Raw genomic sequence first — 11,002 nt, 5'->3', positions numbered from 1 at the left:
GGGTTTAGAATATCTATTGAGGAAGTGGAATGGATGTGAGAATGAGGATTCAGTGGGGAAATGAGAATTGGACTTCAGGTAGACGTCACCGTCAGGCCGTGGTAGTTAGGCTACTGTAACGAAGAAGAAATGTGCATGGATTGGTCTTGAACACCTGTGCCTGCCTCTCAGACCAATCCAATCCATTGTAAATGTTCTATCTGACATTTTGTCGGAAGTCAATGTTGCAGAAATGAAAAATATGTTCAAGTTGTGGAAAAGATCATATGTGTTTTAAAAGTGATAAATGATACAGGGTGCAATTGGGGTGGGAACCATGAAGCCACGTCTTTGGAATGCACAACAAGGATGAATGATAATGAGCTGGCCAAAGTAAGGGCTGTCCAGAGCATTTCATATGCAGGGGCTGTTAAAAGGTTTCGAATGGTGCTCCTGAAGAGTCGATGGTGGTGGATAGGCCTTCACTGAAGGCTGTAGGGGTTGTCGCTTAACAGCAGGACCCAGATATGTTAAAGGTTAAGAAGGTGGACTTTGTGGCCTTTATAACTATGGTGATTAATGGCACTGCCACGGTGGAGAGGATGTCCAGGAAAATAGACATTATTGTGGATGCGACGGAACGGTTCCTGGGACTGAGACTTTTTCGGCCGAAGAGTTGCATGGAGTATTGTCAGAAGCCATGCCACCCCCTCAGGTCATAGAGCCTGAGAAGGGAGATATGGAGATTTGAAGGAAGAAATGGGATTTTTTTAATTGTTTTTTTTGGGGGGGTGGATTAAGTTAGTTTTTCCTATCACGAATGGGTTTTATTTATCCTTTAGGAAAGAAGAAACCTAAGGAGGTAAAGAAAACAGAGTTGGCAAGAATAAGAGCAGTCCAAAATGTCTCCTATCTCGAGGTGTTGAGAAGAGTGGAAGAAAGGAGTGAAGTTAAAGAAGTAATGATCAAATCAAATCAAACTATTTGTCACATGCGCCGAATACAAGTGTAGACCTTACTGTGAAATGCCTACAAGCCCCTAACAAACAGTGCAGTTGAAGAGTTAAAATATTTACCAAATAAACAGAAGTAAAAAGTAACACAATAAAATAACGAGGCTATATACAGGGGGTACCGGTACCGAGTCAGTGTGTGGAGGTACGGGTTAGTCGAGGTAATTTGTACATGTAGGTAGGGGTGAAGTGACTATGCATAGATAATAAACAGCGAGTAGCAGCAGTGTACAAAAGTTCCTTGGATTCCTTGGGCACAGGGACTATGGTGGTCTGCTTGAAACATGTAATTATTACAGACTCGGTCAGAGAGAGGTTGAAAATGTCATTGAAGACACTTGCCAGTTGGTCCTCGCATGCTTTGAGTACACGTCTGGTAATCCGTCTGGCCCCGCGGCTTTGTGAATGTTGACCTGTTTAAAGGTTTTGCTCACATCGGCTACCGAGAGCATTATCACACAGTCATCCAGAACAGCTGGTGCTCTCGTGCATGCTTCAATGTTGCTTGGCTCGAAGCGAGCATCAAGCATAAAGACATTTAGCTCGTCTGGTAGGCTCGCGTCACTGGGCAGCTCGCGTCTGGGTTTCCCGTTGTAGTCTGTAATAGTTTCCAAGCCCTGCCACATCCGAGGAGCGTCAGAGCCGGTGTAGTAGGATTCAATCTTAATCCTGTATTGATGCTTTGCTTGTTTGATGGTTCGTCTGAGGGCATAGTGTGATTTTTTTTTATATAAGCGTCCGGTTTAGTGTCCTGCTCCTTGAAGAGTAGAGACATATGATATGTTAAGGTGTATTTTGTAGTGTTTATTACTTTGGTTATCAACTGCATAGCGCAAACTGAGAGGAAACCCGGAGAAAATAGACATTGTGAGTGCTGCTGAACGTAGTCTGCCATAAAACTTTTAAAAATAATTGGAGGGGCCTCCCGGGTGGTGCAGTGGTTAAGGGCGCTGTACTGCAGCGCCAGCTGTGCCATCAGAGTCCCTGGGTTCGCGCCCAGGCTCTGTCGTAACCGGCCGCGACCGGGAGGTCCGTGGGGCGACGCACAATTGGCCTAGCGTCGTCCGGGTTAGGGAGGGATTGGTCGGTAGGGATCTCCTTGTCTCATCGCACACCAGCGACTCCTGTGGCGGGCCGGGCGCAGTGCGTGCTAGCCAAGGTTGCCAGGTTGCCAGGTGCCTCCGACACATTGGTGCGGCTGGCTTCCGGGTTGGATGCGCGCCTTGTTAAGAAGCAGTACGGCTGGTTGGGTTGTGTATCGGACATTCAGCCTTTGTCTCTCCCGAGCCCGTACGGGAGTTGTAGCAATGAGACAAGATAGTAGCTACTACAACAATTGGATACCACGAAATTGGGGAGAAAAAGGGGTACAATTCAAAAAAATAATAATTGGAGGAGAGATGCAACACAAAACAGACAGGAGGAATGAATAAACTATCCTATTCTAAGCCAAGAGAGGTATATCTGTCCACCAGAGTGGTCTCCTGTGTTCCTTTGGTGTGGTGCTGCCCTCACTCTCTGGCCCTTCTCCTGACAGCAGAAGAGCTAGGCAGGGAGGCAGGGAGCGTGAGCCCCCACAAGGGTCAATCCGATCATGCCTCTCTGTTCCTACTCCCCGCTTACAAGCAGAAACTCAAGAGGGAGCCCAAAAAAAAAAACGCTTATTTCTCTCAAATTTTGTGCACAAATTGGTTTACATCCCTGTTAGTGAGCATCTCTCCTTTGCCAAGATAATCCATCCACCTGATAGGTGAGGCATATCAAAAAGCTGATTAAACAGCATGCTCATTTCACATGTGCACCTTGTGCTGAGGACAATAAAATGCCACTCAAATGTGCAGTTTTGTCAATACCACAGATGTCTCAAGTTTTGAGGAAGCGTGCAATTGAGCATGCACCAGAGCTGTTGAATGTTAATTTCTCTACCATAAGCCAGCCTCACAACTGCAGACCACGTGTAACCACACCAGCCTAGGACCTCCACATCTGGCTTCTTCACCTGTGGTATCGTCAGAGACCAAACTGTGGGTTTGCACAACCTGTCAGAAAATGTCACAGGGAAGCTCATCTGCATCCTCACCAGCATCTTGACCTGACTGCAATTCGCATCATAACCGACTTCAGTGGGAAAATGCTCACCTTCGATTGCCAGTGGCACGCTAGAGAAGTGTGCTTCTCACAGATGAATCCCAGTTTCAACTGTACTGAGCAGAAGTCAGACCACGTGTATGGTGTTGTCAACGTTGTGAACAGAGTGCCCCATGGTGGCGGTGGGGTTATGGTATGGTCAGGCATAAGCTACGGACATCGAAAGCAAATACATTTTATCGATGGCAATTTGAATGAACAGAGATACCGTGACGAGATCCTGAGGCCCATTGTCATGTTATTCATCCGCCGCCATCACGTTTCAGCATGATAAAGCACGGCCCCATGTCGCAAGGATCTGTACGCAATTCCTGGAAGTTGAAAATGTCCCAGTTCTTCCATGGCCTGTATACTCACCGGACATGTCACCCATTGAATCGACTTGTACGACAGCGTGTTCCAGTTCCCACCAATATCCAGCAACTTCACACAGCCATGGAAGAGGAGTTGGACAGTATTCCACAAGCTACAATCAACAGCCTGATCAACTCTATGTGAAGGAGATGTGTCGTGCTGAATGAGGTAAATGGTGGTCCCACCAGATACTGACTGTTTTTATGATCCATGCTCCTACTTTAAAAATAAAAAGGTATCTGTGGCTAACAGATGCACGTCTGTATTCCCAGTCATGTGAAATCCATAAATTAGGGCCTAATGAACTTATTTTAATTGATTGATTTCCTTATATGAACTGTAACTTTGTAAAATCTATGAAATTGTTACGTGTGGGTTTTATATTTTTGTTCAGTGTACATTGTCAGTCACAGGCTTCATTAGGAAATGTGTATGTTGTACCCACAATAACAATCCAGACATACCCCAACCAAAAACCCTGGATGAACGGAGATATCCGCACCATGCTGAGAGGCCGTACTGCAGCATTCATACAGTATGTGGCAACACCACAGAATATCACAGACTACAAAACAAATTCAGCTGTGTGGTGCCCACCGACGCCTCTCTCCCAGACGAGCTTAACACATTCTATACTCGCTTCGAGGCAGACCATACTGAACCATCCAGGAAGATTTGCTTCTCCGGACGACCAGGTGCTTTCCCTCTCCGAGGCTGACGTGAGTAAAACTCTCAAAAGAGTGAATACGTTCAAAGCAGCCGGCCCAGATGGAATTCCTGATCGCGTCCTCAGAGCGTGTGCTGGCGAGCGTCTTCTCCGACATCTTCAACCTGTCCCAGGCTGCTTCAAGGAGACCACCATCATCCCAGTGCTTAAGAAAAACAAGGTGACATGCCCAAATGACTATCGACCCTTCGCACTCATGAAGTAATTCGAGAAGCTGGTCATGGCCCACCTCAAGGCCAGCATGCCAGGCACACTGTACCCACTCCAATTTGCCTACCTAGCCAACAGATCCATGGAAAATGCCATTTACATCGCTATTCACACGGCCATAACACATCTGGACAAGAGGAACACCTATGTAAGAATGCTGTTCATTGGCTACAGTTCAGTATTCAACAATATTGATTCCTCCTAGCTCAACACCAGGCCCTGGGTCTGGACACCATCTTCTGCGACAGATTGTGAGGATTGGCAACAACACCTCTTGCACACTGACTCTTAACACAGGGCCCCGACGTGTGTGTCCTCAGCCCTCTGCTGAACTCCCTGTTCACGCACGCCTGCGTGGCTTTGCACGACACCAACTCCAAGTTTTCTGATGACACCACGGTTGTAGGCCTGATAACCAACAACAATGAGTCGGCCTATAGGGAGGAGGCAAGTAAACTAGTATTATGCTGCCAGGACAACAATCTCTCCCTCAATGTCAGCAAAACAAAGGAGTTGATTGTGACTTCAGGAAGCAGAGGAGGGAACATGCGGGACAGCAGTAAAGAGAGTCAGCAGTTTTAAGTTTCTCAGCGTCTACATCACTGAGGACTTGACATGGACCACCAACAACCCCACCACTCTTTTCAAGAGGGTGCAACAGTGACCCTACTTCCTAAGGAGACTGAAGAAACCGGTTGCATGATGCCCTCCAGCCGGTGGTGAAGCCAGCCCAATACATCACTTGGGCGTGTTTTTACTGTAGGTGGAAGCTCAGGGACTCTCTGGTACAAGGTGAACAGGAGCCGGACCAAAACTTACCTACAGAACTGGTTAGATTGATGTTGTGCCAAGGGGTGCTGTACAGGTCCACAGTATGCAGTATGATACATATTAACTTGATAAGGTTTGATGATTAGTTAATAAATATAGTATATTCTGCTTTTTAAAATATAGAAAGCATGTTACACCTTAACTCTTTTAGAAAGACAGGAAATAAAAATAGATGTTTCTTAGTCGACAAACCTTGTCCAGATATTTTCTTCTCTTTTAACCATTCGATCGATCCATCTGTCCCTGTCTGTCTGTCTCCTGTCCAGGATAGTGTATGGAGGAATCCCAGTCAAGGTAGTTTCTCCAGGGGATAGTTCAGTCATTCGGTCTAATGGAGTGCTGGCTACTTCACCCACCACAGAGCTGGCCATGGGCTAAATCTCACTTCATCACACTTCAAATTACAAATGGACTCTTGAGGGTGCCCTAAAAATAGCTGTTAATACACTATATATACAAAAGTATGTGGACAGCCCTTCAAATTAGTGGCTTCGGACATTTCAGCCACACCCATGGCTGACAGGTTTACAAAATCGAGCACACATCCATGCAATCTCTATAGACAAACATTGGCAGTAGAATGGTCTTGCTGAAGAGCTCAGTGACTTTCCACCTGGCACCATCATAGGATGCCACCTTTCCAACAAGTCAGTTTGTCAAATTTCTGCCCTGCTAGAGCTGCCCGTCAACTGTAAATGCTGTTATTGTGAAGTGGCTACATCTAGGAGCAACAATGGTTCAGCTGCGAAGTGGTAGGCAACACAAGCTCACAGAACGGGACCACCGAGTGCTGTAACACGTACAAATCTTCTGTCCTTAGTTGCAACACTCACTAGAGTTCCAAGCTGCCTCTGGAAGCAACGTCAGCACAAGAACTGTTCGTCGGGAGCTTCATGAAATGGGTTTCCATGCCCAAGCAGCCCACACAAACCTAAGATCACCATGCGCAATGCCAAGCGTCGTCTGGAGGGGTGTTAAGCTCACCGCCAGTGTACTGGAGCAGAGAAAACGCATTCGCTGAAGTGATGAATCACGCTTCACCATATGGCAGTTTGATAGACAAATCTGGTTTTGGCGGAGGACAGGAGAATGCTACCTGCATGAATGCATAGTGCCAACTGTGAAGTTTGGTGGAGGAGGAATAGGGGAAATCTTAACGCTACAGCATACAATGACATTCTAGACAATTCTATGCTTACAACTTTGTGGCTGCAGTTTGGAGGAAGGCCCGTTTTCTGTTTCAGCATGACAATGCCCCTGTGCACAAAGTGAGGTCCATACAGAAATGGTTAGTCGAAATCGGTGTGGAAGAACTTGACTAGCCTTTACAGAGCCCTGACCTCAACCCCATCGAACACCTTTGGGATGAATTGGAATCGGCCAACATCAGTGCCCGACCTCACTAATGCTCGTTGGGCTGAATGGAAGCAAGTCCCCGCAGAAATGTTCCAACATCTAGTGGGAAGTCTTCCCAGAAGAGTGGAGGCTGTTATAGCAACAATGGGAGGACTAACTATATTAATGCCCATGATTTTGAAATGAAATGTTCGAGCGGGTGTCCACATTCTTTTGGTCATGTGTATTTCCTTGAGACTTGTGCTACCCTGTGTGCACCCCGTAATTTGAACCGTGCACTGAGTTGAAGTCTGTCCTCATTTATGCGGGCTATATTCTATCCTTCAGAATAAAGCCATCTTTCTTTATTACCATCTTATTCTGCTTTTATTGGCAGTACAGACTTACAGATGCTTCCATGATTATTTGTGGAATCTTAAACAGATATTTGGGATGCTGCTGAGACAAATCTAATAGGAAGTGCAGTATTTCTGGAGCTACAGTACCTTTGACTATTGGATGTTCTTATAGGCACTTTACTATTGCCAATGTAACAGGAACACATCGACAACAGCCACACAACAGCCACACTCGAAGCAGCGTTAACCATGCAGAGCAAGGGGAATAACTACTCCAAGTCTCAGAGCTAGTGACGTTTGAAACGTTATTAGCGCGCACACCGCTAACTAGCTAGCCATTTCACATCGGTTACACAAGCCTAATCTCGGGAGTTGATAGGCTTGAAGTCATAAACAGCGCTGTGCTTGCGAAGAGCTGCTGGCAAAATGCATGAAAGTGCTGTTTGGATGAATGCTTACGAGCCTGCTGCTGCATACCATCGCTCAGTCAGATTGCTCTATCAAATCATAGACTTAGTTATAACATAATAACACACAGAAATACGGGCCTTATGTCATTAATATGGTCGAATCCGGAAACTATAATTTCGAAAACAAAACGTTTATTATTTCAGTGAAATACGGAACCGTTGGGTATTTTATCTAACGGGTGGCATCCCTAAGTCTAAATATTCCTGTTACATTGTACAACCTTCAATGTTATGCCATAATTACGTAACATTCTGGCAAATTAGTTCGCAATGAGCCAGGCTGCCCAAACTGTTGCATTTACCCTGACTCTGCATGTAATGAACGCAAGAGAAGTGACACAATTTCACCTGGTTAATATTGCCTGCTAACCTGGATTTCTTTTAGCTAAATATGCAGGTTTAAAAATATATACTTCTGTGTATTGATTTTAAGCAAGGCATTGGTGTTTATGGTTAGGTACAGTCGTCCAACGATTGTGCTTATTTCGCACTAGCGCCTTTGTTAAATCATCCCCCTGCGTTGCATCGATTATATGCAAGGCAGGACACGCTAGATAAACTAGTAATATCATCAACCATGTGTAGTTAAATAGTGATTATGATTGATTGATTGTTTTTATAAGATAAGTTTAATTCTAGCTAGCAACATACCTTGGCTTCTAACAGGCCGGCTCCTCGTGGAGTGCAACGAGAGGCAGGTGGTTAGAGCATTGGACTTGTTAAGAAAATTATGTACTTTTTACATAATCTGACACTCAAAAGTACTAGTTACAATTTCAATGCTTAGCAGTACAGGACATCGGTCCAATTCACAAACTTATCAAGAGAACGTCCCTGGTCCTCCCTACTGCCTCACATCTGGTGGACTCACCATACATAAATGCTTCCTTTGTAAATTATGTCTGAGTGCTGGAGTGTGCCCCTGGCTGTCAAAAGAAGTAAAAAAAAAGGAAATTGTGTTGTCTGGTTTGCTAAAAATAAGGAATTTGATGTATAGCATTTACTTTTACTTTGTTCTTTTACTCAAGTATGACAATTTTTTACTTTTTCCACCACTGTACTTAAGTACATTTAAAATCTGATACTTTTAGACTTTTACTCAAGTAGTATTTTACTGGGTTACTTTCTCTTTTACTTGAGTTGTTTTATATTTATGTTACTCAAGTATGACAATTGAGTACTTTTTCTACCTCTGGTAAAGACTAAGTCAGTGGACCTTGACTTTGACCTTCTGAAGCAGGTTTACAATGACTAGCCACCCAGGACAAAACTTGCAGGTAAAATAAACAAAATAAATTACGTGTTAAATGTTTGAGGAATATTTGTCAATATTTGTCAATGTATGACAGTTTCTTATCTTTGTATAGTATTTGACTGACATCTAGCGGTCAGAAATGTTATTGCAAAAGTCATGCTGAAACAGTGGTGCATTGACAAATAGTTTAGTCTTTATCCCTTCTTTCCTTTATGAAAGCCCCTGAACCCTTTCCCACATATAATCTCAATACAGTGAATACACCATCTGGATCTTTTTGTTCAATAACGGTTTAATCTCGATTCTCAGATTTCCCCCTCCACCACCTCCACTGTTTACAGATGGAGGTAATGATATGATCACTTGTTCATTAGGAAAGTGAAGAGCAACCATTTCTTTCCCAGTCAAATTATTTCCCTGTATTCTATAAATAAAACCCCTATTCTATTTGTTGTTCTGTACAGTGTAAACTGTCAAATTGAGTTGACAGAAGTGTGTTGCTTCATTGGTTTAAAATACTGTATGTGTTCAACAGTACTACTGATGACCTTTTTGTCTTTATGTCCATAGACAAGATATATGACAGTGTGGAGTCCCAGAACGTCCCTGCCCCTCCGCCTCTCAACAGGTGAGAAGATGGTCACAGTGACATAGTTGGGTCGACCAAATATACTCTCGAATAGTCAGCTCAGACACAAATTGGCTTGAAATCAATTCCTGAGTTGAATAATTTTGTGTTTCTCCATTTCAGTCTCCTTCAGCTAACACCTAGGGAAAAGCAAGGGGGATTAGTCCATAAGAAGAAAAATACGTTTGAGAAAGAGGAAAAGGAAACCAGAAGAAATTCAAGGATTTATAATTTTGACTGGAGAAAACATAGTAACTTAATGTAGTTGAGGCTGGCACATAACTGTCTCACTTCTCATTTCATACTATCCATATCTGATTAAAGTGAAAATACAGAAAAAATATATTTAAAAAACAATGTAGTTACTCCCAGATAACATTCTTAAATGTTGATAAACAATTTATATTTTTTCTCTGATCAGATTGATATTGTACATGATTTGTAGTAACACTGTTGACATTTTCCACTGTCAGTTTGAAGGGGAGATCCAGGTGTTATAGGATGTTACTATAGCTCCTACGTTGGCCAGTAAGAAATTGGGGAACAAATACTTGCAGTTAATGGCAGGAGATCGATGTCATTGTGAAGGCAACAGATGGCAAACTGATCGTCAGGAACAGAGACGGGAAGTGTAAGTTGGCATCAATTGTGATTGCTGTGGATTAATTATTCACAATCAATATGAATGAACCTTAAAGTTTGATTAATTGCAATATTTATCCCTCTTGTCCACATGGTTATGTGTCCATGGTCAATGTTGGACAGTGAGTTCAAGAGTTATTTCTGTTTGTAGAAACACACATGCATGCATGGGCTCACTCAAAAAACATTTACACGTACATGCGGACACACACACAAATGATACACAACTAATGTTTTGATATATGATTTTACTTCATCAGGGATGGTGGAGATATTTATAATGACATTGGAGAAGGTATGCCTCTTAAACATTCTAGAAAATATTTTGGACTAACTGGACAAAAATGTGTTGAAACATTTGCATTGCCAGCTGTACAGACTGCTTTCAATATGTTTGTTTGCAGTGAAAATTGGCCTACCTATAGAATCATGACTGCGTCTCAGTGCAAGGTGCGTCACTACAGTCCCTGGTTTGAATCCAGGCTGTATCACATCTGGCTGGGATTGGGCGGCGCACAATTGGCCCCACGTTGTCTGAGTCTGGCCAGGGTAGGCCATCATTGTAAATAATCATTTGTTCTTAACTGATTTGCCTAGTTAAGTAAAAGTTCAATTTTTAAAAAAAGAAAATGACAGCTTCTTCAAATCAAATCAAATGTTATTAGTCACATGCCCCGAATACAACAGGTGTATTTTATGGTACTATGTGTTTATTTCTGGTGAAAAAACAATGTACTTCAAATGTGTAATTTGATTGTGTTGAAATAATTACAGATAAATGTGCCTTGACTACTATTGTTGTTGTGTTTATTCAATTTGAATGAATGGGTTGCAATGTAAATTAACGTGTTTAAGAAAAATTGCTCTCTCACCATGTAAAACATTTGCTGTGTATTTTAGTTGGTGTCTTTATATTAAAATATGCTCTCAGACCGGAAAAGGCTAAAAAAAGGACACTGCTGACCTGCAAACCAATATTTAATTTCAGAATTGGTTAAAATTAGGTTACGGTCAGGAGTGTCCTTATTATTGCCTCTCCCTAAAACCATTC

This window comes from Oncorhynchus mykiss, chromosome 6 (assembly GCF_057628025.1).
Source record: "Oncorhynchus mykiss isolate SJ-2025 chromosome 6, ASM5762802v1, whole genome shotgun sequence".
NCBI classification, from domain to species: domain Eukaryota; kingdom Metazoa; phylum Chordata; class Actinopteri; order Salmoniformes; family Salmonidae; genus Oncorhynchus; species Oncorhynchus mykiss.
This window is presented reverse-complemented; position numbering follows the sequence as displayed.